Genomic DNA, 6,314 nt, shown 5'->3' on the forward strand with positions numbered 1-6,314 from the left:
TGGTGGGAGGAAAAAGTGCTCCAAACGGGGGCAACAGCACGTGCAAGATATGGAGGTAAGGGGGAGGGGGGATCCTTTGCCGGGGGTTGGGGGGCGTGGTGTGGTTCTCCCCTGTGATGATGGTGAGGTTGGTTTGGGGAGCTGGTGCAGGGGTGAGGCTGAGGGTTAATTAGGGCCTGGAGAGTGGAGCGCTTTGGAAGCCAGGAATAAAGACAGAATTGAACTGGAAACTCACTGTCACCTGACCTCCCACCCCTGTTAGTAGCCAGAGTCAAAACATGTATTTAAAAAATGGGCACAAGGGCCCCCCAGATCTTGGACTGTTTTCACTGAAGCTCAGACAAACAGAGGGCAGAAGTCTTGGGGTTTCACACCCTTCCCCACACAGGTCATGACATCATTCCTCATGGAGTTCCAAGCCAGGCAGGTGAAAAACCACCCTCAGCCCCCTTTAAACCTCCCTGTGGCCCAAAGAGGCAGCCAGGGCAAGAGTCACGGCCCCTGCTGCACAGAGGCAGAGCCCAGACCCCTGACTCCCATTCCAGGCTCACCCAGGGCCACAGTCAGCAGGCTGAATGAAGCCTCACCTGGATGGAGGGAGTGCCCCAGGACATCCCCAACCTTTAGGCCCCTTCCTCCCCGAAACCACCAAAGGGCTGGGCAGTGACCTGGCACCAGGCTGGGTGTGTAGCCACTGATCAGGACTCCCCGCCCCAAGGAGTGGTGGGGAGGGACCCCATCCCCCAACGATCAGCTGTCGGCTTCGTCATCCCCTAGTCTCTCCACCGCTGCTGTCATCAGGCTTTGGGTGGCAAGGCTGGGAGGCAGGTGGGGCCAGACCAGGGGTGGAGGGAGCTGAGAGTCAGACAGAGGCTTTTGGCCTCGGTTGCTATGGGGATAATCACTCTAATGACACTACTGATGTGCGTCATGCTTTAGTGTTTCACTGAACATTTCCTAATAGTAACAGCACCCATTAATGGATTGCCAACCGTGTGGGGGCACTGTCCCCTAGCAGGTGGGAAGTGTTAGCCCTGGTTTACAGATGGGACACTTGAGGCCCAGGGAGGTTTAAGCTCTTGTCTAAGATCCACAGCTAGCAAGAGGCAGAGCTCTGAGTTTGAACCCAGGTCTGGCGACAAAGCTGGGCTGTCTCGCAACATCACCCCTCATGTGCATTATTTCATTTAGTGCTCAGACTGTGAGCTGGGCAGAGTGGGTGATCGGGAGCTGAGGCTCAGAGAAAGGCATTGGCTTGTGTCAGGCTAGCATGACCCGGAGCCAGGATTTCAACCCAGGTCTCCCAATGTTAAACCCAGCCTCACTCCCACTCTGTGCTCCTGATTCTGTGAGAGGGAGATTAGTCGCTGGGCTGGGGAAATCTGCCTTGGTTGGCAGGGAATTTCTCCAAATCTCAGACATTGCCAGGCCCTGGACGGCACCGTTTTCCTGGAGTTTATTTTGGAGTGGGAGGCGGCCCAAGTCCCAGTCTGCCTGGTCAGGGTACTGTTTACTGTCTTACTGTTTTCTGTGGCTGCTGGTCATTACCAGCTTGAGGGTGACTCATCCCCTTGAGGCCCCACCAGTCCCAGGTCCAGAGTCCTTCAGCACCCTGCTCAGCGGGTCACTGCCCTGCAGACCCCAGGCCCTCGGCCTGTGGTGGAATCCCCTCCTTCAGATGCAGGTGGCCAGGCAGGATCTTCCAGCCCCCAGCCAAGCCTTGAGCACCTCCAGGGCAGGGGCCGAGTCCCACCCATCTCTGTATCCCAGACAGGAGTGCCTGCCCCAGGCTGGCATCCGGCTGTGGCTCAGGATGTTATGTCCAGTTCACTGGCTGGACAAACAAGGAAAAGGAAGGAAAAGGAAGGAGCAAGGGAAAGAGAAAGGAAGGAAGACGGGCTGCCTCAAAAGCATTTACAAACTGAAGAAACAAAGGAACAACAGTTGCATGGATGAATGAATTCAGCGAATGACCTGAGTGTCGGGTCAGTAGACAGGTGTCCACCCTCCGGCCTCCATCTGCTCCAAGGCCCCCCTGGCCTTGGCCCCTCTGCCCCATTTTCTGACCTCCCACCCCCGTTCTCCCAGAGGCCGGAATCCCCTGCTGTCGGGGCCGGGTCTCTGCTGCCCCCGTGTGGCCGCTCTGCTCCCTGCACCGTCATCACCCGGGGCTGCCGGCTCTGCTTCGGGTTCCTGGCTTGGGGTGTGGAGGGTTTATGGATGGTTAAAGGAGTGGAGGGACACGGAGGCACCCTGAAGTTGGTGCCAGAGGGGGTGGAACTTCATAGGCCCAGTCCTGCCCCTTGGGATGCCTTGGAAGGGGACACAGACACTTTGCTCCCGATGCCTCCTGGGATGCCCCCTCCCCTCCCTTTCATCCCAAACACCAGATCCCAGAGCTCCAGAACTCCTCCACCCAAAGCCTTGACCTCACGTTTACTGAGCACCCACTGTGTGCCAGTCAGTTGGCATGTGGCATTTAATTCCATCCTGTGAAGTATGTATAATTCTTATCCTCCTCTGACAAATGAGGAAACTGAGGCACAAAGGGGCTAGATAATTTGCCCAAGATCCCACAGCTGATAAGTGTGGGTGTGGGTGATTTTAGAGGCCTTCTTGACTAATACGCTCATTCTTCAGATGGGGAAACAGGCTCTTGAAGGGAAGAAATTGTCACATAGCAAGTAAGCAGCAGACCCAGCCTAGGGCAGGTGGAACACAGAAGGGCTTCTTCTCCCAAGTTCCCTTCTGTCTGGCCTCTCCAGACCAACCCAACTCTGGCTGCCATTTAACTGGAGCTCAGGGCTGGGGCCGCAGGCCACTTGTCCCTGCCTCGCCATTACTGACCCTTCTGGGTGGGATGGGAAGGTTGATAATGGGGTGGGAGGGGGTGGAGAGTGAGGCAGCCCCGTGGCCCAGTCTGAGTGTTCCTTTAGTTTTTTGGTCGTTCCCTTCAGGTGTCTGCAGGCATAGACCAGGCAGGAGAGAGGAAGTGAAGCTTCGAGCTCCTGTCGCCTCTGGATGCTGCTGTGGCTCACCCTGTTCCTCCCACACGCAGGCCTGGACCGCCACTGCCGCTGTCAGGACAGGGACCTCCATACCTGTCCTCTTGGCGGGACTCGGCTATTCCTGAGGGCTCCCAGACAGAGGGGGCTTGGGACCCTTGAAGCAGGCCCACGGCCCTGGGGCTGGAGGAGCTGGGAGAAGAGTGGGGTGGCAGGGTAGGAAGAGGCAGGAAGAGATGGGAGTAGCGTGGTTTGGGCCCTGCTAAAGGTGGCTGGGATGCTCCACACTGACCAAGAGCAGCACTCGCTGACGTCCCTCGTCATCACTTCAAAGGAGCTTAGAGTAGCCCCCCCTCCCTGCCTCCCTCCCTCCCTCTGACCTCTCCTGTCCAGGGCCTCACTGCCAGCAGGACCAGGACCTTCAGCCTCACCCTGGACATGAAGCTTCCCCAGCTCAGCCCCACCTGGCCTTTCCAGCCCCAGCTGGCTGCGTGGCTCCCCAGACACCTGTGACACCTTTGCGTAGACAGCCTCGAGGCTGCTCTCCCTCCTCTACCTACACAGCCCTCACCACCCAGCGAGGCTGGTGCCTCTGTCTCCTCCAGGAAGCCTTCCCTGGTTTCTACCCTTCTTGGGCTCTTGTAAGGCCTGTCTCATTGGTTACCTCTGTCTGCTGGACTCTGGGGTGGGGGTGGGGGGTGGTGTTCCACAGAAGCTCTTCCTTCAGGCCCTGTGGTGGGCAGGCCTCCTGAGAATTTACACCCAGATTCTCCTCCTTCCATGCTTGCTGTGATCTTCCAGGGCAGGGGAGGGGAAAACCAGAGCAGCCTGGGATCCAGAGGGACTTCTCTGCTGCCCCTCAGCCCCACTGTCGAGAAGCTGGGGAAGGCGGCATTGTGGTCTAGTAGTTAAGTCATGAGCTCAGGAGCCAGATAGCTTGAGCTCAAATCCCAGCTCTGAGACGCTCTGGCTGTGTGATCTTGGGCTAGTTACCTAGACTCTCTGAGGTTCAGTTTCTACATCTGCAAAAAAGAAGCCAACAACAGACCTACCTCTAAGTCTGCAGGGTTGCAGGCCAGGCAGCAGTACTCACTGAACTCACATGGCCCGTCTCCCCTCCAAGCCTTTCCCCGGGCTCCCTTCTCCCCATCCTCCCCAACTTTAGCAAAGCTGATGCACTGGCCAAGTTTTTGTCCACTCCTGCCCTTTTCTACATGCTGTTCCCACAACCAGGAAGGCTTTTTTGGTCTTGCCCCCCTTTTCTGGCCTTATCCTTCTTGCCCTGAAGACAACTCAGCGACACCACTGGGCAGCCTTCCTTGATATTCCCTTCTGCATTCTCCCTGCCAGGCTGGCTCAGGGCCGCTTCTCAGAGCTTCCCCAGCAGCCTCATGGCACTGGTCCTTGTGATGGTCTCCCCAACCAGACAGGGCCCTCCTGCTCCTTCGGGCGCCCAGCAGCAGGGGAAGGCGTGCTCACAGCAACCCGCACCGAGGCCCAAGGTCCTGATTTCTGGAGACAAAGGTGATTTGGGGCAAGCAGGGCTCCCTGGAAGCCCCCTCCCTCCTGCCCCAGCTTTATTTTGGTTCTAGAATTATTCCAGTCAGCATACTCGGTCCCCACCACGCCCATCCGGGTGCACAGTCAGCATTTCATGCAGTTAGAGGGAGGGATGGAAGGGGAAGAGAAGGCAGGCGAGTAAATGGCCTGCACAGCAGAGCCACTGGGGTGGAAGAGCGGGGGCTCTCCCAGGTGGCAGGGGTCCGCCAGCTGCATGTCCCCGGGCCCTGGGCTGGCCTGGGCTGCGCAGACCTCCTGGCGCTGGCCACACGGTGGGCAGCCCGGCCTCGGCACCGGGCCACAGCTGTGTCAGGTGGGGAGAGCCACCACGCTGCCTCCGGTCCCGTGACCACCCTGGGCTCCCCGACATCACTGGGGGTAACTGGCTGGGCCTGGGTCTCCGTAGCCCACCAGGTCCAGAAGCAGCCAGCCTGAGGACCTACCTATCACCTCCCTACCCCCCCATCCCTGTAACCCGGCAGGTCCCCCACCCCTCAGCTGCAAGGGGCGCACAGCGGCCTGCTTCTCTGGGGCCGCCTTCGGTGGCTTGGAGCTGCCTGTGACACCTAGAAGGCCATGCATGCCTTCCCTCCAAGACTCCCGTGGGTGTGTAACGGCCCAGCCCTTGGCTTCTGGGCAGGACTCCTCTGGGGTGCCATTCGCACAAGCTCTCACCTTTGGGACACCGCTGAAGCCACAACCTGCCGGCTTCTTCGCTTGCCCCAAAGCTCCCTCTCTGCCTTACAGGGTTCTCCTGAGGGCTCTCCCCCAATAAACCCCTTGCCTGAGAAACTCGGGGTCTGCTTCTGGAATCAGCCTTGGGAAGCTGGTGTCCTGGGGGTCTGAACCAGGTTCCAGAGCCACCTCCCCCCCTGGCATTCAAGCCTGCCCCCACCACAACTCCATCCTGACCCCCTCAACTTCCCCTCACGGTCACCGTTCAGGCCGCCCCTTCCTGCAAGGCCCAGCCCAAGGCCTCGGGCTCCACTATGTCCTCCCAGGTGCCTGCTGCCCACAGAGGCCTCTCCCATGCCCCTCGGCAGTCTGTATTCTGCCGCCCCATTGCCCACCAGCCCCCCAAAGGCTGAGGCATCTCTCTTCCCTGCAGGGCCTGGCCTGGAGGGACACCAACAAACGCCGTGGAGCCAATGCCTGAACACGAGGACCTGGCTCTGGGACTCTTTGGACCCCTGGGCCTTATAAGGGTTACAGTTCTATTTCATAGAGGATGACTCAGCATCCCATGTGGCCTGCGGGCCACTGACTGGCCTGGTCCCTCGGTCTCTCCTCCTGCCCAGAGAGAGGCCCTTGTGTCCACGGCAGTAGGGTGAGAACTGCGTTTGTGATGGGGATGTTCTTACCCTGCCATGCTGCGGACGGGCCACTGGCCTGGGACACTCAGTTCTTTCTCTGCCCCTCACAGCGTAGCTCCCATCTTGTCCCCCCGCTCCCCGGCCCCAGAGCCCTCCCCAGGTCTATGTGGAGGGGCCGCCATCTGCAAAGAGCAGATCACCAGGGCACGGGGATCTTGTCTTCCCGACGTCCTAGGGGCTGTGCCTTGTTCATGTCACCCCAGCCTGTGCCTTGCACAGCACCTGGCCTCCAAGACTCATGGTCCTTGTGCATGGCCTCCCAGCAGGGATGGGATGTGGGGAGCTCTGAGAGGCCAAGGTCCCCCCAAGGCCAAGGGACAGGCCTGCTGGGGGGCTCAAAATGGGAGCACAGTGGGCCAATGCCTGGCTGCCCTCC

This window comes from Mesoplodon densirostris, chromosome 7, assembly GCF_025265405.1.
Source record: "Mesoplodon densirostris isolate mMesDen1 chromosome 7, mMesDen1 primary haplotype, whole genome shotgun sequence".
In the NCBI taxonomy this organism is placed as follows: Eukaryota; Metazoa; Chordata; class Mammalia; order Artiodactyla; family Ziphiidae; genus Mesoplodon; species Mesoplodon densirostris.